This window comes from Equus caballus, chromosome 22, assembly GCF_041296265.1.
Source record: "Equus caballus isolate H_3958 breed thoroughbred chromosome 22, TB-T2T, whole genome shotgun sequence".
In the NCBI taxonomy this organism is placed as follows: Eukaryota; Metazoa; Chordata; class Mammalia; order Perissodactyla; family Equidae; genus Equus; species Equus caballus.
In genome coordinates, this window is record NC_091705.1 from 15,261,590 (window position 1) to 15,283,074 (window position 21,485).

Here is a 21,485-nt window from a genome sequence, read left to right on the forward strand (position 1 = left end):
CTAAAAACTAATCTTTTTGAGAAGCTCAATTACAATAAAAGCAATACATAATATGGGACTCATTTTAAAAGGATTATATCTAGGAAACTACCAGCAAAAGCAATATAATCTGTTTGTCTTTGATTGATTTATCTATTTCTGATGGAAGAAGGTATTTCTACACATGTCCAAATATCATTGTATATATTTTCATAGATATTGGTGATTTGCTGGCAGAGAGTCAATCTTGGAAGTAGACTTTTCACAGCAGGGAACAATGTGAGAAACCTGTTTAATGTTGGAGGAGAGGGAGAAAAAAGATAATAGGACACAGCTATACATTTCCCCCTCTCCCACCTCTCTCTCCAAACTCATGTAATTCTCCATGCTTTTTACTCTTTATCCTTCCCTTACATGACTCCCCATCTCCCTCAGAATATAAGCCCGTCAATGCAATGCACTATAAGACCTTACATTGTCTAGACCCACACCTCTCTCCTCCCATCTCCTACTCCCTCCCATTCTCACTAGACTCCAACCACATGGACTTTCTTTCCGTTCCTCACAGAGAACATTCACAATTCTGCCTCAGAATTATGGCTTTGCATATACTGTTCCTTCACTTTGGACTGCTGTTCCCTAAATATCTGCATGGCTCTCTACCTGCAGATCATTGTTCACATGTAACCATATCTGAGAAGCCCCTCCTGGCCACTCATTACCAAATAGCATACCACAACATCACAAGGATCTCTCTCCTCACTTGCTCTATTTTTTTACTTAAAACACATCAATACCTGATATCTAATATTTTATATATTTTTTTATGTTTGTTTTCTATGTCCCTCCACAATAGCAATTTCATGTATTTTGTTTTCTCTGTCTCTGTCACAAAAAACAAGTGTGACACAAAGTTAGTGCTTAATATATACTGTGTAGAATGAATGAATGCCTCCCTCTTCTGACTTCTCTGAAATGCAGGAATTAACAGAGGAATCCATACATGACAGAGAGTGATCTGATGTGTTGGTGTCTCAGGGAGAGAAAACAATTAAATAGTACACTAACATGACAATACACAGGGAATAAGCTAGGGCGCTAGGGTTAAAAATAGCCCCCTCCTTCTTCCTTAAGGGAGTATTTATCAATTATTTCACTGTGTCCCTGCTAGACTAGACACTATATAGAACTCAGTAGTGAATGAGACACAGGCCCCACACCAAGGAACTCAAATCCAGCAGAGAAGATGTAGGTCAATAATTCAACACAAGTAGAATAATATTTTATAGGAATCAGGAGAGAGATGACCCGAACCCAGGGAGACAAGAGCAGGCAGCCTTCCTGGAGAGAACTTTTGAGCTGGGCCTTAAAGGATAAGGATTCTTATGAAGTGAAATGTGCAAAGGGGACCCCAGGATTAGGAAATGTTTGAGAGGTTGGAAGACTGTATTTGATCAGCAGGCAGCAGGAAAGTCATCATTTTGCTTCAGAAAATGTCAACCACTTTATCCAACCCTCCATCCTCCCTCAAATCCCTCTCTCTTAGAAGACCAGCCACTGGAAGGCTGAAAATGGAAAGTCATGGTGTCTTTGAATATGACTAACTCTCAAAGGCCCCAGTGGATCTTAAGTGAGGTATAACTCTGTCGTTTGAGACAAATGTAACACCTAATTGCACAGCCACCTTCACTTTGCATCCTCCTCTGCATCCATCCTCAGTGGCAGGCCCTGTCACTAGTTCCAGCCAATGGGCTCTGACTGAAGCAGAGCTGTGGCTCTTTGGGGTTAAAACATATACCGCGCCTTCTCCAGGCAACACAGACCATTTGCAAAAATGGCCACAAAATCTTCCCCTCCCTGAAATATGCCCATTGGCAACGTGACTCTGCAGCTTCTCCATTGAAATGTAGAGGTTATTTCTCCACGTGGACCTTGGATCTGGGTTTGGGCACATGATTCGCTTTGATGCAAATCAGATGCCTGAAAAGCACTTGCACATTGAGGCTTTCTTTCTTGTTTCTCTTTGGAACTCTGAGACTACCATGTTAAAAAGGCTGAGAAAGCCTGCTGGAGAAAGAGAGGTCACGTGGAGAGAAGTTTCATCAACCCAGCCATCCTGGCTGAGGCCCCAAATATGTGAGTAAAGCCATCCTAGTTCATCCAGTCCTAGCCAAGCCAGCCCAGACTAGTGAAACTGCCCGACCAGCACACAGAATTGTGAGAAATAAAACATGATTGTTTTTCAAATCCACAAAAATCTGGGCTGCTTTGTTACACAGCAAAAACTAACTGATACACCTGCTAAAATAAGGGTGAATGGGGTAAAAGTTCCCTCTATGGCTCTAGTGAGAAAGTAGGCATTCTGATTATGTTATGTAAACAATGATATTTAAGCTGATTAAGGAGATTCAGGGAAGAGTAAAAGGTATCCAGGAAAAAAATAAACGAGCAATTAGAAACTAGCAAAGCAATCCAGGGTGTGACTATGGGAGTATAATAAAATTAAAGGCAGCTCTCTGTGACTATTCAAAGGAAGGCCTCAAAATTGTAACATGACTTTTCTGGATGACACCAACTATTACGAACACAAATCTGTCCACTTGACTACAAGCAACTTGACAAAGAAAGGTCTGTTTCTTACTGTCCTTGAATCTCTGCCACCTCCTTCTCCAAACCCTACACCTAGCAGAGACACTGATATTTTAATAGATGATTAGAGAATCTTTGATGAAGGAGCAAAAAATAGAATGAGGAAGAGAATGACTTAATGATTATGCCATGTGACAAAGTTGTGTGTCTACACTTTATTCCATATCCCTTTTGATGTCAGGCCTTGCTTGCTCTCAAATTGTTCTTACTTGTGGCTCCTATGCTGTTCAGAGGAATAAGTAAGACAAAAATTGCGATAAATGAGAATCACAAAGGCTCTGAGTGAAGACATCTGGATTTTATAATAGCATTTTATAGCAGGACTGTAATAGCCATTTTACAACATTTAGCTGTATTTTTCACTTCTGGATGTTTTGCTTTCTATTTAACTCAGGTGGCTGATCCTGTTTGTAAATTTACATCTAGATAAATAAAGTAGTCATGTAATATTCACTGAAATTTTAGAGTGTGTTTAATGCATCAATACCCACCTTTTTTTCAATTAAACTAAATAAGAAGAAACATCAGCCATCTAACCATAGACAGCTTTCCTAGGAAACTAAAATTTAACTCATTCTCAATTTAATTTTGCAAAATCATTCAGCTCCGTATTTCAAAATAAATATTGTTTGAAATATAAGAATCTACAACTTTTTGAGCAAATTTGGGGAATAAAATATTATGTGATAAATAGAGTAAAACATTTTAGAATTCAGTCGTGTTCATATATCTATTTAGCTTCACAGTTCAGTTGAATTGGTTTGAAACTCTCCTAGTCTGAAGTGTTTTCAATCCATCATTTTAACCTAGTATAACATGGATTATTTTGAATGTGTTAATGTGCCTAGCCTACAGACCTGGCTCATAGCAAAGAAAACACTGTTCCAAAATTTTATTTTACATGCATAATAATTGATGGATTATTAACAGTCACATTTTTAAGTGTTTATTTCCAATACTGTATTCTAAAGTGTTTTCTCATATCTAATCTGTAGAAATATTCTGTGTGGCACGTGCTATTATTGTGTCTGTTTTGCAGATAGGGAACTAAGGCCTCAAGCAATTAAATCATTTGTCCAAAGTCATAAAGCTATTAAACGAAGGAGCCAATATTTGAAAGAAGACAGCTTCATCTCAGAGTTAGCATACTTAAGTTTTAAAAAATCCTACTTTCTCTCAAAAAATTAATGATTCTTTTAAAAAGTGAAGTTCCTAAGGAAGTTTGAGGCATGATTTAATATGGGAAATTAACTCCAGAGAAACTTTCAAAACAGCATCTATTATGTAAAATGTGGTGTACCACTATTTTTTTTTTTTTCGGTCTTATGGAGCAGATGTTTCTTTGCCCTAAGCTAACAGTCTCCTTCCTGTCTCCTGCCTTTGCTGAACCATAATGTGACTAGGCCTCCAGGCGCTGTGATTATGAACACACATTCAGCACACGGAACCGCATTTCTGATACACCACAGTCTGCTGCGATTTACGATGGATTTAATAGCTGAATTTGCTGCAGCATGCTCAGTGAGGACGTGTGTCTCTCTCTCTGATTCAATTTTCTCCTCTTAGAGTGAACGTTCCTAAAGGAAAGATGGGGCCAAAGATAAGAAGAGCCAATGAAAAGCAAGCCAGGCTCAGGGTACACAATGAGTAGGTGGCAAACATGGGTATCTGGCAACATTACACATTGAAGCAAAGCAGGCATGAGCTTTCTTGTCGTTTTTCTTCCTAAAGAGAATGCTTTTCTGATTGCTAACTCCAAGCAACAGGGGATGAGAAACCCACTGACATTAGGACAGAGACTCCCACCTTCCTCCCTGCCCTCCCCACCTTCCCTACCCATTCCATCTTTCAGGTCAAAGAGGCGAGCAGAACTTCCTTGCCCTTTGATAGGTCTTCCTGCCTCCTCTTCCCAACTTGGAAATCCAACGTAAAGAGCCAATGTTTTGGTCCCTTACTAACAATCCAAACTCCCCCAGGAAATGGGAGGAGTTAGCAAACAGCTTTGAGTCTGCAAGTCTATGAATCTCCTTCCTGGGGGCCAGAAGGTCAGTGGCCACTCAGATCGAATTTCTCAGGGGACGTGACCTAAATAGCTAATTAATCTTTGGTCCCAGAAACTCCACAGCCCCCTCTTCTAGTCAGAGGGCTGATTTTTGTGTACACAAGTCTCTTGGCTCCTAGCAACCAAACAAGTCAGTCCCCATGTCAGCTTACTGTGAGTGTCTTGGCTTTACCATCTTCAAAATACAAAAGGGGCTGGCTGGCCAACAGCCAGTGTTGTTTGTAGTGGAAAACATGGCACACTCTAAGCCTCCAACAATAGAGTGGAGTAAAGACAACTGTGACAAAGCCACAGGATGGAACTGTACAAGGCTATTAAATGTGGCGGTTTCAAAGAGCTTTTCATAACATGGGTAAAATGCTGGTATTATTTGAAATGAAAAGGTAGAATGTAAGACATGATTTCAACTATTCAAAAAGATGCACAGAAACAAAATGCAGAAGACTTGAAGGAAAACATTCAAATGCTAGCCAATGGTTTCATTTGGGTGAAGGTTTCTGGCCAAGTTTTTTCTTTTTATAAATTTATGTACTTTCTAAATTTTTTAAATCATATCTTATTTGGATTTTTACAAATACTCCAATCTCCATAGGAGACTAACAACGTGATAATGAGCTCTTGCAAGCTGCTTAGTAAGTCAACTGTTGACACCTCTGGAGTATCTCTTATATCTCAAACTTCAGTCGAATTTCTTGCTAGTCACTCTTTCTGTCTTTCTTCCCTATTTCTCTCTGTCTAAAATGAAGCCCCCTACCCACCTATCTCCCCATCTTACAATCCTGTCTATCCTTTGAAGTCTGGCTCAAATATCATTTCCCCCTCAAAGTTTTCTTTAATTCTTTCTTCCCTGGAATCCCACAGCACTATGTATGTACCCCTCCCAGGCAATGAACCTTTCCATCTAGCACTATAATTATTTCAAGCTCATGTCCTGAGCTTAAAGAAATGCCTGAAAGAAATTTTAGATGCATGGGAAACTGAATTCATCTTTGTATACCCCACACAATACCTTAGTCACAGGAAGCAAGCAATACTTCCAGATAAAGGAATACAGATGAATCATACAGGTAAAGGAATAAATTAGTAAACGAATTATTTAATTTTAGGCTTACTTCGGAATCTGTCCTTAGAGATTTTCCCATTCACTAGCCAAATGCCATACCCAAATTTTGGCACCCACAGTTTGATACAGTTATTAGCCATCTTGAGCAATTGAGGCCCATCCAGCATACAACATCCATGTTACTTATGCAAACACCAAGAAAGAAAATATAATAAAACTTTTAATGAAATACTAGATGGGGAACTACATGAGGGCAGGACCTGTGAATCTTTCTCATTTTTGTGTCCTCCTGGTGCACGGTAAGTTCTCAACACACATTTGTTAAACAAATGAAAAGAAATGAATGAGTGAATGAACAGGCATTGCATGAGTGAGACAACCCACCGTAGTCGCGGTCCAAATGGATGATGTTCATTTTGCACGTGAGCTGTCATTGGATACCCACAGTGATGACTACTACATCAGATGACAGTGGAACCCCAACTCTCATATTTGTTAGCTGTGAGATCCTATGCAGCTCCCTCAAGCTGTATGCTAAAGGTAATGATATCTACTTGATAAGTCCTCGTTAGGGTGATATTACATAAGTGCATGCAGGGGGCTGAGCACAGTCCCCAGCAATGAGTAAAGCATGTCATGAAAGGCAGCTATAATTGTTATGAGAGAACCTGTTGGAATAACCATGGATGAATTAATAAACAAACATCTTTGCCCTAACTTGTCCTAAAATACAATTTTGGAACTTCATAAATAAAGATATTTTCTGTGCTTCTCTTGAGTACAACTACTTGAAAACTTGGATGGAATAATTCAGTTTCTGGATATCCTGCATAAGCAATGTATACCCTCATGCAAAACGTTCTTATCATCAAATCCTGCCCGGAAATCTTGCCAATGGAACATCAATACCAACTCTTTTTCAATTTGACTATAATGAAATACACTAATATGAGAATGGCAAACACCTCCCTTGGTTTACAAGCATTGAAGGTTATAGGAGAAAGTCACTGACATGTTTTAAAGTCTTACGTTTCCAAGCCACCCCTTCCACCCACCACGAGTTGATAAATAGAGCTGTAACTGGGAGACTTGAAACAACTGGAATTCTTCTTGCTCTGACCTTAAGCAAGTTCTTAGTGTCCAAATCTCTAAGAAAGCAAGATGGAAACATTTGCTGTGAGTGGCTTGTAAGATTTAATTGAATAAAAATAGCATAAAGTTGCCGTCTCAGGCAACAGGCATGTTGTGGTGGCTGCGTGCGGTCACGTACTAGAACGGCTATACTGTTCCCAATTTGTTTAAGGAAAATCACATACAGGGAGTAAGACTATCAAGAGAGCAAAACTTTGGAAAACAGTTTTATTTTATTGTTTCCAAACAGCAGTGCCTTGTGTATGCGTCCCTTGAGCTGTGGACTTTAGGCTCCATTCCTCCTGGACAGGAAGGCTGTCCACGGTCATCGGTCATGGTATCTGGGGCCCTAAGGTAATTATTGCCCTTGCCTCCTCCTCTGCAGTGAACAGTGCTCTGAAGGAAATGATTATCCTGGCTCACGAGGGATCTGGTCTCACCACGAGAAAGACCCTCCCTGACACTCATCAACTAAGCATCTAACCAGCAGTTGCCCCTTTGTAACTACAGTGCAAGGTTAACAGTTGACACACTAGTAATTGGACCACTGTGGGAAATTCGGAATCAGAGGTCAGATGGCTTGATAGTGTGCATCTTTAATCTGATTTTGCCCTAACTATAAACTGCAGCAAGGAAACAGCACGGCTGAGGCTAGGGAGGCAGTCCTCTTATGTTCTCAGGAAAAGAAACAAAGCTGCTCTTTTTAGAAAATCTAATTGTCATCCACAAACCAAAACAGTAAAGTTCTCTTTTCTTCTGTTTTGCTTAGGCGTGTTTGGCTTATCTATGGAAACAGCTCATGCTTTTCAAAAACTGGGCTGAGTGGCCATTCAATATTATGTTGCTAGGTAGTCCTTTCTAGGTTAAATATGTTTACTCTGCATAATGGCTGAAATTTTACTCAACTGCCTACATCCTGTGGCTCACACAGAGTGAATCCACTTCTTCTCACGCATGGCAGAAAGATGATGGTCACACCACAGGAGCAGGTTGAGAAGTTAGCTCACAGGAGCCCAGCTGAGGGCTTCTCAGGCTTTACCTTGCATCCAGATCACCTGGGGAGGCTGTTAAAATGACCGGTCCATTAGCAGGTCTAGGGTGGGGACTGAAATTGCACATTTCTAACAAGCTCCCTGGTGAACTCGATGCTGCTGGTCCATGGACCATAGTTTGAGTAGCAGAGAATTCCTGGGATTTCCGTCTTACTTTCTGGGATTGCTTCTTATCACAGGACTGGACTGTGGCAGTGAGCTAGAGGCGGGAAGAAAGAGCAGGGCCTAGGAAGGAAACAGGGCCTGTAGTTTCAGCTCTGCCATTTAACAGCCACATGACCTTGGGCAACTCCCTGGATCTCAATTCTTTGCCTTATAAAATGAGACAAACGATCCCTCTCTCACCAAAGCACAGGAGAATAAAAAATATAAATATTTACATGGAGACTTGATTCTAATAGGGACTCATGATCTATTGGTTCCTGACAAATCAGTGAAATTCATGCATTCCTCCTCTTTCAGGGCCCATACCTGGCCACATGTACCTGCCTCCCTCGCAATTAGGTACAGCTATGTGACACTCCTGGCCTATGAAATGAGATGGCAGTGTTGTGTGTCAGATCTAGGCATGGCCCATAAAATCCTCCCACACACATTCATTCCTCTATACAATTTGCCACTCCTAGGAGGACATCATGCCCATGGGGAACCCGGAAGCTACATGTTAAAGATGACAGAGCTCTCAATCAGCGTTGATCTCTGAAAAACTGAGAACACGTGGCAGCCCCACCAACCACTTCACCCACCCAGTATTGTTAGATAAGCAAAAAATAAACTTGCACCATATTTGAGCCATTATGCATTTGTGGTCCTCTTTGTTATAGTAGCTAGCCTACCTGTGCAATACCTTTCCTTTCCTCCTTCCTCTTCCCTACCTCCCTACTGTGCTCTTTCCTGAAACAGCCCCACATGCACCCTAAATTACACCGTATTGGTTAAAAGCATAAACTTTGAAATCAGAACATCAAGGTCCAAGTTCATCCCCATCCTTTCGTTGTACACTACTGGACAAGTACGCCTAGATAAATTTCTCAGCCTCACTTTCCTCAGCTGGAAGAAATTATCATCTCTTTGCTCATCCCTTGGGAAGGTCCCATGAGATAATGCATGTAGAGAAGCTGGCACCTTACCTGGACAATGTAAACACTCCAGAAACAGATAGCTATTTGATCTCTGCCCCCTGTTCCCAACCGCACCCCCCTGCCCGATAAAAATGCTGTTTCATAAGGAATATCATAAGTCACTGTTTGTGTAGTTGCCAACACCAGCATTTCCCACTGTGTGGTAAAACTCCATTTCATTCAAAGATTTCCCAACTGGAAAAATTTTTTCAAGCATCTTAAGCATCGCTGTATCTTTTATCACTTGAATGAATGAATATTACAAAGCTAAAAAGGGGAAAGAGGAAAAGGACCAAATAATTAGCACAGATTTTAAAAATTTTATGTAAGGCAGGAATTTTACCATTTGAAAATCTGGATTACATAAAAAAAAGCATGACCTTCAAATGAGGAGGGACATTTATATGATAAATTTATTTGCTGTCTTGAACTATGGGATAAAATCTATCAGCCAGGAGAGAAACCCTCAAAAGAAATACAGCTTCTGTTGCCCAGGTATTCCAGAAACAAAGCGGAGAAGAAAAACACATAGCGAAATTTTTCTCTTTAACACTATGGTACGTTTAAAGACAGAATTTTCCATTATAAAAATGCATTACCCAAAATTGATGGAAATAACTTTGCTGTGCCCAATACTCATGAAGGTATATATATAAACACAATTTTGAACATGTGTTTACATGCATAAAAATAGAACAGGGTAAGAATCTGATTATTTGGGGGTAAAAGTTATGTTCAGTCTGAACACCTAAGGAGTATGACACCCATTATGCTAAAGAAGACTAATGTGGTTCCTTTCAACTTGCTTTTCCATTTCCTTCTCTCTCTGGTGGCAAATTGGAGGGATTAGCATTGCTATTCTTAAGAGGCTGCATGCATGAAAAGTTTCCTGAAAGAATCTGCCACAAGCAGCATGAACTCAAAAAACTATTGCATTCTAAAGGAAAGTCAAATGGACCAGAAATCCAGAAGAAACTATGTACATCCATTCCTCTACCATTTAACTTGCCCTTCCCTTTCTATCGGGAAATGAGCTGTGAGAACAATAAAATGCTGGCCTGGAGCAGGAACCATGAAATTCACATTTTTTTCTTTAAAATATTCTAAATCTCTCTCCCCTCCAGCCAATCACTTCCCTTCTGAAGTCCTGTTGATTCTACACCCGATCTTCCTCGAATCTGCCCCTTCCTCACCCCCGCCCTGAGCTGAGTCTCCAGCACCCTTTTTTCCTGGGCTGCTGCAAAGCCTCCTCGTTAATCTTCCTGCCCGCAGTCTGCCCTCTACTCTCTACACAGAAGCCCAAATAGCTTTTCTAAAAACGCAAGCTTTATCATGTTCCCTGATTAAAACTCTCCAATGCCTCACCACCACCCACAAGATAAAAATCCATTTAGTAATACAGCTTAACAAAGACATACATATTCTGACTCTCACATCGTACTTTTATCATCCACCCTGAAAACACAAACACACCCACCCTGCATCTACAATGACCCATTTTGTATACGAGGTACCATCTGAACAGAATACTCTTACACCCTTCTCTTCCTCCTTCTTCACTGGCTAATTTTAACAGATATCACTGACTCTGAGAAGCCTTCTCTAACCCACAACCTTCGGTGGGGGTACGGGGACTCATTTGAGAGCCCCTGCTTCTGCCATTTGACCAGGAGACTCCAGTACATATAAGTATAGGCTCTACAGTCAGACTGCCTGGATTCAAATCCCAGCCACAACTTTTATAGTTGTGTGATCTTCAGCAAGTTACTCAACCTATCTGTGCCTCAGTTTCCTCATTTGTAAAATCGAGATAATCATGGCGCCCACTTCAGTAGGGCTGCTTTGAGGATAAAATGAGTTAATATGGAAATGGCTTAGTCTGACAGCTAATTATTGCTCAATAAATCTTACTGAGGAATAATAATAAAAATGGTAGTAGAACCATTCTATGCTCCATGTGTAGGTTTTTCACCCTTGACTGTACACTTTGCAAAAAGCAGATATGTCATTATTCCTCCTGCAAGGGACCTGACCTATGTCAAATATTCAACACCATGTTCTTTAATAAATAGACACTAACTGAGGATCCAAACCAATCACAGATTTCCATCTTCCTGAAGAGCTTTCAGCTTCCTCTGAATTACTCGGGTAGATTTCCTCCCATGTAACGTTAAAGCCTTTTGCACACACACAAAAAAATACAAAAATTACCTGCTGTCTATCAGACATGTGCTAGGCACCAACAGAGGCAAAATGAAATGAGAAAAATAATTCCTGCAACCAGCAGCTCACAAAGTCAGTCAAGTTAACTGCTACCCGCGAGCAGACTGTGAAGGCCTTTTCATTAGACCAGAGAGCAAGCTGACCTTGCCTGATATCAGCCAAGACCATCTTTTTATTTTAAGGGTATGCTCACTGTGAAATGTGTCACACCTACTCACCCTCGGGAGTGGAACACACTCCAAAACAATCTGATTAATGGCCTCCCCTGTCGCTTATTAGCTTTGCACAGAAGAACCTAGCAGGTATATGACTTGCTACAATGGATTGTTCTTAGAAAGTGCTAAAACAATGTCATCCAAGCTTCCACTTGATGTGGAGGGGCAGGCCTTGGTATTCTTATGTTGGAGACGATGCAGCTCTTCGGGAGCACTTTATGGTGATAACCATGGCAGCGTGTAACCCATTTAGTAATGCTCTATCTTGAATCCCTGATTGCCAATCAGTATCCTCACTAGCAGAACATTTTTTTATGTCTACTAAAGCACCTGTAATGTTTTAGGTACAAGGCTCTGATCTAATTTAGTTTCATCAAATTATTTTCAAATGATATAACAGAACCCCATCACATTGAAGTTCTGTTATTAAGAAGGTTTTTTACATCAGGTCAAAACATGTCCCACTAAAATCCCATAAGCATACACTCTAAAAGCCCCAACTAATATAGTTAGCCTGGACGTTAAATCTGACTCCTGAAGCTAGGCACAAGGCTGTAAAAAATTCCATTCTATTTGCATTTGGCCAACTCTTCTTGAGGAAGCTCAATATTTCTAATTAGTTATCTCCCTGATCCACAAACATTGTATGTAGGATGTATTATTCACTCATATCTCGCATTGTTCAGAAATGATTTACAGAGGTAAGTAATCTGGATAAACAGGTATCAGCTTAATTATAGATGCACATAAGTAGACGTATACAATACAGCTTAACTGCAAAGGAAAAGCTAAAACTTAATGGTTAAAAAAGCATAGACTTTGTTACCAGGCAGCCGTGGGTTCAAGTTCTTCATGAGGAGCTACATGAATCTTAGAAAGGTACTCACCTTCTTTCAACCTCAGCTCTCTTAACTAAACGTTGATAATAATCCTACCCATCTGATAAGGCTGCGAGACAATGAGTGTAACACATAGGATGTCTGGGGTACAGGAAGCATAAGCAAACTTTTTGGTTTCTTCACCCCTGATTGCTCAGCTGAGCCTAAGAAAAGTACAGTGCTGTCAGGGTTCTGCTTTTCAAATATGATAGAAGATGGACAACCAAGAAACTTGAGATAATGAATGATCACAGAACCCTTCAGAAGAGAGATGGGGGATAAACCCTCAAACTGGAGGACTCCAAAGCTGGTTAGTTACACTCTGCCCCATATACCTCTAGGAACCTGAAACTAAATGACAGAACCTTCTCTCTTTTTCTTAGCTGTTGGCTGGTAGTGCCTTCTCCTACTGTAACTGACAAACCAATTTCTACAATGAATCATCAAAATAGGCTGAAATTTCTCTAAAGAAAGGCTGTCTGTGAATAGAGCCAACAATGATTCCATTTATTCCAATGAAAATTTAGGCAGCTTTCATTGGCCTTTAGGTTCTAATCTGGCACCAGTCAACAAATAATTCATTTTAAAAGTATTTCATCTTTTGGAAAACTTACTGAGGTAGTATGGGAATAGGCACTTGCTATGTTCTAGGTACCTGGTCTCAATATTAGAATGGAAAAAGTTCTATTTCTTGAGATTGATCAAATTATCCTGCCCTTACTCAGGAATCATAATTAGACTAGACAATTTACTTGTCAATGAAAAACACTTAGTTTGAAGTCATGGAGGAAAGGGAAGACATTTACTTTCTTCATTTCCTTTTCATCTTCAAGAGGCAAAGTGGGGTTCATAATATATCCATGCTATTTAAAAAAAATACAGAGATTTTGAATAAAAGGAAGTATGTGATACTCTCAAAATGAAAGTCATGAATGGCATATACATACAATGGAACACTACTTAGCAATAAAAAGAAGTAGATTATCTATATAAGCAGCAACATGGATGAAATTCAAATGCACATGCTAATATCAGATTCAATATACACTTTATGATTCCACCTATGTGCCACTCTGGAAAAGGCAAAGCTATTAATGATGGGGAACAGATCAGTGGTGGCCAGGAGTTAAGGATGGAGAAAGGGCTTGACTACAAACAGGCAGCAGAAGAGAATGTTTTGGAGTGATGGAATTGTTCTGTATCCTAATTAGTAGTTACACAACTCAATGCATCTGTCAAAACTCATACAACTTATACCAAAAAGATAAATTTTGCTACCTGTAAATTTAAACACAAATTTTAAAAAAGAAAATGGGGGCTGGCCCCACAGCCAAGTGGTTAAAGTTTCGCATGCTCCACTTCAGCGGCCCAGGTTCGTGGTTTTGGGTCTTAGGCGCGGACCTACTCCACTCATCAGCCATGTTGTGGAGGTATCCCATATACAAAATAGAGGAAGTCTGCCACAGATGTTAGCTCAGGACTAAACTTCCTCAAGTGGAAAAAAAAGAGGGAGAGGAGGATTTGCAGTGGATGTTTGCTCAGGGTAAATCTTCCTTACCAAAAAGAAAAAAAAGAAAACATAGAATCCACTCTTTACTGAGGCTTAATGTTAACACTATTTTAAACTGTAGTAGACAGGTGGTCTCTCCTGAACAAAAAGGGACTTCATTAATAAAATTCCAGGAGAACCCATTTTTCCCAGCTTTATTGAGGTAGAATTGACAAATATAAATTGTATGCATATTTAAGGAGTACAACATGATGTTTTGATATATGTATATACTGTGAAATGAATACCACAACCAAGCTAATTAACATATCTACTGCCTCACATAGTTTCCATTTGGTTTTTGTGTAGTGAGAATACTTAAGAGCTACTCTAAGCAAATTTCAAGTATACAATCAGTATCATTAACCCCAACCACCATGCTGTCCATTAGATCTCCAGAACTTATTCATCCTACGTAACTCAAAGTTTGTATCCTTTGACCAACATCTCCCCATTTCCCCTACCCACCCCAGCCCCTGGCAACCAATATTCTCAACTTTTTAGATTCCACATATAAGTGGATCATGCAGTATTTGTCTTTCTGTGTCTGGCTTATTTCACTCAGCATAATGTCCTCTAGGTTCATTCATGATGTTACAAATGGCAGAATTTCCTTCTTTTTGTAAGGCTGAATAATATTCCACCATATGTGTGTGTGTGTGTGTGTGTGTGTGTGTGTGTACACATACATGTACATACACCATGTTTTCTTTGTCCATTTATCCATCAATGCACAATTAGGTTGTTTCCATGTCTTGGCTATTGTGAATAATGCTGCAAGGAACATAGGAGTGCAGATACCTCTTTGAGATATTGACTTAATTTTCCTTGGATATATACCCAGAAGTAGGATTGCTGAATCATACGGTAGTTCTGTTTTTAATTTTTTGAGGAACAAGACAACCCATTTTTTTCAACCTACAGTACATACTGTGGATGGTCTCTGGACACCTCTATTCCACCCTTCCTCAGTTGGGGAGGCCAGAAAGCTAAACGCTAAAATTCCAAGACTCTTGTCCAGCTGGGTTCCAATTAGAATTGGAACGAATTAAAAGCACTTAACTATATGAAGGACAATGGGCATCTTCCTGCTGCTACTGCTCCTGGCAAGGAAGGTTTGAAAGATAGAGGTTCTAGAAGGAGTTGCAGCAGCAAAAGCAACAGTGGCATGTCCTTGAATTCAAAAGGCCAGTGGTGGCCATACTATTCCTCATTCTCCAGCCTTTCAGGCTATTCTGTAAGCACCTAATCCTCTGTATTAAATGTTTTCTGCTAAGAAACACCCAGAGTAGTTTCTTTTTCCTACCTTGATCTCTGTTGATATAAAAACCAGTTTATTTATTAAATGGCCCCATGTCATGGTCCCTCAGACAGGATTATTTGGAAGTTCCAGAAAAATTCCATTTAAATTCAGCAATCTATGGCCAAAGTAAAGCTACCTCTGTTTTCCAGATTTTTTAGTACCACTCAGTCCTTGCTTACTGTGCTGGAATGATGACACATGTTTGTTTACCAAATTACTCTTCTAGGTGACAGCTCCAGGTTGAAATCCCATAGGACGAAATCTAGCACAAGAGTCTATCCAGGTACCTCAAATAAAGTCTCAGAACTGAACTTACTAATCCCGGTTGGTCAGATCCAGGTATTCTGGCCATCCCATCCCTAACTGTACGAGGCTACAGCCCAGGTCATTCCCATCACTGACAAATGAAGACAGAACATAAAACCTGTTACCTACGGACAACTGTTAGCAATGCTTTTCTCAGATTTTCTGTTGTTCACTACTTGTAGATTTTAAATGTATCTTTCCTCCTCTGTGAACAACTAACCACATTAGTTAAGCCTAAAGTAAGTGCTGCAGACTTGTTTAAAGAGAAACTTCCCATGAGGCTTGGCAAACATAGCCTGAAGTATCAGGAATAAGTCTAATTTTGTGGTGTCTAGGGACTGAACTACCTGCATCGTGACACCTCTAGGGAAGAGAGTTGAGCAAATTCAATATGCTCACCCACCTTGCTCAAATGCTAAAGTAAGCACAGCATTTTGGGCAAGGTACGTGATGAAAGGTTCAAAGGAACGGCATCGAGGAGGATAAGGATCGTGGATGCGTGGTCGCAAATGCCTCGCACAGAAGGTGCACAGTACATTTTTATTAAGGGAATGAATACGATGGGCATGTATTTGGGGCTTTACAGAGGTAAAGAAGGTTGGCCGGAGCCAATTAGATGGTTTCTTTGCCTCTAAAGCAGGGTTCCTCACGGCAGTGGATTTCAGCTGTCTTTGCTCCTTAACACATTTCCCCCTTCTATTGATAAGAGTGTCCTGACGTTCATCTTGAAATCCTCCCCTCTGCTGGTCTCAGGTCCTGAGGGTCCAGTGATACCGACTCCAGAAGAGAAGGCTGTGACCTGGGCTATGACCTCTCACAGCTGGGGAGGGAGGGCTCTTGGTTCAAGAATGGACAGAATACTGGATCTGACCAATTGGGATTAACAAGCTCAATTCTGAGACTGAATTTGAGACACCTGGGAAGTAGAGTCTGTCTTTCTTCTGCTGGGTATGATACTATGGGATATTGGCGTAGAGCTATCAAGGACGAACATGTGAAGCCATAGAACTATCCAAACATAGTAGAAGGCATGCCAGAGAGACAGAGAAACAGAGTGTGATCAGACTGATAGAGACCCTAGGACCAACTGTGCCTGAAGCACCTTTTCAAGTGAACCAAAGTTATCCATCTCTTGCTTAAAACTCCTGCAGTCAACATATTAGTTAATTATATTTCTTGGCTTTATTTTATTTAGGTCATCAAAAGAGCCTTTACTGAAACATTAAGCTTTAGTCCCAAATGTATATTTTTGTGTATATTTTCATGTGTCTACAGCAGAGTTCCTTTAGCTTTGATGGGATTCTCAAATGAGTTGTAATCCCCCAAAATGTCAAGAACCACTTTTCTAGAGAGAAGCAATGCCTCAAAAAATGACTGAAGATTGCCTTTTTATGGCATATTCTTATTTTTACAAATAAAAAAGCAAAACTTGACCAATTCCACTTCTAAATAGAATAAGTAGATACAGAAGAGAAGAAAGGAAGTAAATTAATCATGGAAGGTCAGGGTTTTAAGATCTTTGTAGCTCTAGCAATTCTTATTTTTCAGATGCACCACCCCACATAATCCCTAACATACTGAATGGCACCCACAGCAAACACAGTTCATATAGAAGTACATGAGGAGGACTTAAGTTACAAGTTGATATAATGTCAATGCTGATAAAATAGTTGATGAAATGACTTATTTGGGAGATATTCAATGAAACATTTAGGCATTTTAATGTTGTAGTTTTCATCTCATGTTTTGGGGTCAGTAAAACTTTTTCAGAATGTACATATTTTTTGAGAAGACTGAAACTGTCTTAGAACCTAGAAATTGTGATAGAGTGCTTAAAGGATAAAATGATTGAGGATTAGTTTTAAAGGTGCTACATGAGAATATGCACACTGTGCTGTGCTCCATTTCCATCTACTCTATACTAAATTCACCCTGTTCTGATTGTGAAATCTCAAGTCGCCTCTGTCTACCCCAAGGTGATCACTCACAGGGCTAGTTCTTTATCATTAATGTCGAAAGTTCTACTGCTGGAATTAATGGATCCTTAATGAATTTTTCCCTTTTAAAAGCAAATGCTGCAATTTAATGTTAATCTTCTAATTTATAATTTTTACATTTTAATGTTTATCTTCTGATTTATCATTTTACTGAGACTAATACAGACATACATACATAACAACAAATCAAAACAAAACAATCCAACAATATTCTGCCCACCCTCCATTTTAGAGAAATGGGCCAGATACCAGAAAAATAGCTTAAAAAAACTATTCTCAAGTAATATACGGACCCAGACTAAGGTGGCAGCTTCAAAAGAGGAAAAAAAGGAAGATAAAAGTGAAAGTCTTAAGTAATTTTCTTTAAGGAAGAATGAGGGGGAAAGGCTTAAAAGCCTCAGATAAAATACAATGAAAACAACAGCTACCAACTATTAAATTGAAGTAAGAGCAAATTTAAGGGAAAAAAATTTTCTTCTGGATTTGACAACAGATGTGTGGGTGGAACGGATTACTGAAAGGTATGCAATTAATATGACAAAACTAAGGGAAAGCTCACATTATGGTCTTCACATCTTTATCCAGAGCAGGTCTTCTCAGACTTCAACCTGCAAATGATTTACCAGGAGAGCTTGTTAAGCAAAAACGCAGATTCTGATTCAGCAGATCTGGGGTGGGGCCAAAGTTGCCGCAATTCGCACAAGGTCTCAGGTGGTGTTGTTGCTGATGGTCAGGAGACCACACTTCCTGCTGCAAGGCTCTAGATTTCAGAAGTTTTTACAGATTTCCCTTCAGTTTGAATCGCTTGCCAATACCAACATGTTTTAAAATAGTGTTAAACGTTTATACTTGTAGCGGCAATTTCCTTCACCATAGGTAAAAGGAACACTTCTTAACTTCCTTTTTTCCACATATTATTTTTAGAACAGTGGCCCCACTTCCAAAGATGCAGCTTCAGTAAGACTACGGCAGGGCTCAAGAACGCGCATTTCTAACAAGTGCCCAGATGATGCAGAGCCCAGGGACCATGCTTGTTGACCCACTGTTTAGCGCATCTATCCACAGTCCTGCTGCAAAGTTATGTAAGAATGGATGCCAACAGAAAATCTCCAGCATCAGAGAATCATCAAGTATTGGAGCTTCAGAAGACCTGACACTAATCTTTCCCAAGGTCCTCATTTGAGAGGTGAAGAGCTCAGGTACCAGAGAGATTGGGTGTCTTACCTGGAGCCACAGAGCTGATTAGAGAAACAAAGTGAGGAACAGAGCCCCATTCCTTTATCCCTACCCCAGGATGCTTGCCCCTCCACCACATTACTGTTTTTTCATCTTTTCCAAATAAGCCTAAATCACTTATTTCTGGATCCATAACTATGCAACACTGAACACATTTTAGTCCTACCAGTAATTCTCTTTACAGAAATAATCGCCAAGAAATTGTTTCTAAGTGTGGCCCAAGGGCATGCTCTATTGGAATTAACAGTGGGACTTGGGTTTGCTTAAGGATTCAGATCCTCTGAGTTGACCTAAAACTACTGAATTTGATTTTCTTGGGCTGGTACCTGGGAATCTGTATTTTGATAAGCATCTCTACAAGCACTCACCCTATGGGACTGTTTGATAAACAGGTCAATAGGATGATAGCTCTCAACCTTGGCTACACATTAGAAACCCACACGGGAGAAGGGGGCTGAAAAATCCCCAGGCGCAGGCTGCGTGCACACAACTACATGGGAATCTCTGGAGATGCAGCTCAGGCAGGAGTAGTCATCAAAGCTCCCCCGGGATTCCACTGTGCAGCCAAAGATGAGAAACAGTATGTCAACGATTTCCAAACAGCTCCATATTTCTATCCACTAAAAGGATGTTGAACTTCCAAACAAAATGATACTTTGTTTTAATGAATATAGAAATTTGGTCACCTAAAATGCCAAAGGTATTAGAGCAGCCAGCTTCAGCAATTCCAACCTGGTCCAGGGGAGCCACATGTTTCTCTTCCAAGAAAACCAGCACTCATCAAAGTTCTGCATTTGTGTCAGAAGGTCCACTGAGGTGGGGCCTCCTGCTTGTTCAGAGAATTAAAAATTCTTGTTATTTCCATTTGGTCACTTCTGGCAGTTACAAAGTAAGGATTTTTATAAAAAAATTAATTTTTATGGATTTTCCAGTCAAGTTCCTAAGTAACAGTTTCCTTGCAAATGAGATTGATTGACTAGTAATACCAGGTGAGAGTGACCTCCATTAGTTACCAGGCCTCTTTAAGGAGTAAACAAGAAAAAGTGCAGGAAGACAGGAATTCCTGCAAAGTAGAGTGTCTGAAATTTAACTTTTTAGGCGTCAAAGTCCAAAACACTAATGGCGTGGATTTCTGAATTGCTGCCAAGGATGTTCTACCCAGGGAGTTTCTTGAGGGTGTCTGTATTCTAAGCAAGCGACCTAGTAATTTGCCCATAATCAAAAGTTGTCGGTTCAGCTCACAAAGAGCTTAAGCTTTATAAGAAGATGCCTTTCTAAAGACTTTAAAAACTTGCACAGCTGGACATAAAAACAGAGGTAGGACAGTGATTTAATACATAGGTGACATTTATTAACCTCAAGATAATGACTAATTAAAAGCAAGTTTGCTGATACTTCCATTTTGGCAATGATTTTAACACCTTTATTGCTTTTCTCTTTTCTTTCTTCATCCCACCCATCACCCCTCAGCGCCATATGCTCCCCGCATCAGACACAGAGACTGGTTTTCTCTCAAGCACAGGCATCTCCCTCCATCCTTGTCCTTCACCCTGAATTTAGCACCGAAACTCCATCAAAAGGGAGCACAGTGAGGGCAGGGGAAGGTCTCAGCTGAAGCTCAGCCAAACCAATTTACTTGCCAAAGGAAAACAGCTTTTGTTTTCGCAACAGCTCTAATCTGTGGCTGGTTCCTCCATCAATCAGCATTTCTCAAATATTAATGTCCTACAATTATCAGGGGATCTTATGAACTGCCAGACACTGATTCAATAGGTCCGAAGTAGGGACCGAGATTCCGCATTTCTCACAAGCTCCCAGGTGATGCTAATGCTGCAGCTCCATGGACCACACTTTCAATAGCAAGGAACTAGACATTATTCTTGGTGGAAAAGAAAACACAGTGATGGTGAAAGACTATGTCCTCTGTCTCACACCTGCTAAGGTATCAGTGATAGTGGTCAATATTGGAGAGCCCGTAAGTCCTTTCTTTGAGAATTATTATCAGACCCCTATCCACAGGGTATCAATGGCACCCATATTTGTGCTGAGACCTTGCCCCTGGCCAGAACCGACTGGACCAAGGATGGACATGTGTTCAAAGCTGAGTCAATCAGCTTCTTCCTCTCTTGAGTGTTTGGGATCAGACTTCAGGGATACCCATCACGAGTTGCTTGAATTAAAGGATGTAAACATCTAGGGCAGTCGTTGTACCTCATGTTGAAAGAAACAGGGACTGTGGAAAACAGCACTGAAGGAGCAGAGATAAGAGAGCACCTGAAAATCAATTGCCATCTGGATTCCTGAACGCTTTTTACTTCATCTTTTCAGATCCTTCCCTTCTTACCCTGAGATTCCTAGAAACAGTCCTGTATCCTTTCAATAAATTCTCCTTTTTCTTGCTTAAACTGGCTCGAGAGGAAGCTGGCAAATTCCAAAGCAAAGGACACAGAGTTTCACTTTTCATCAGAGAACACATTGACCTGTCAGTCCAGAAGTTCTAGAAAACATCTAGGCTCTGTTCCACATGTCAGGCTTTTAGAGGAATAAAATAGTTCACATCCACACGCAACAGTGGTGGGCAGCTTCCTGGGGCTACCTGTGACTAATGCTGCAACTTTCTGCAAGTCATTTAACAAGAGACTTCACTTCATGGAATGTCAGTTTCAACTCTTCAAATTCCTGCAATAATTAAGACTATTTACTTCAATCTCCTTTCTTCCT

The 21,485-nt window shown here is 40.2% G+C and overlaps 1 protein-coding gene across 17 annotated transcripts in view; it reads right to left on the minus strand.

Moving 5' to 3' along the window:
* The window catches only part of PLCB4 (phospholipase C beta 4), a 389,234-nt gene that overhangs the window by 183,971 nt on the left and 183,778 nt on the right, over positions 1 to 21,485 (minus strand). Inside the window, exon 1 of one of the 17 annotated variants that reach the window (XM_023626128.2) lies at positions 18,088 to 18,137. The exons of the other annotated variants lie outside the window; for them this stretch is intronic. The gene's annotated coding sequence lies outside the window, so the exon portion shown is untranslated. Of the gene's footprint in view, positions 1 to 18,087; positions 18,138 to 21,485 lie in introns of those variants that run through there. 17 annotated transcript variants of the gene reach the window in all.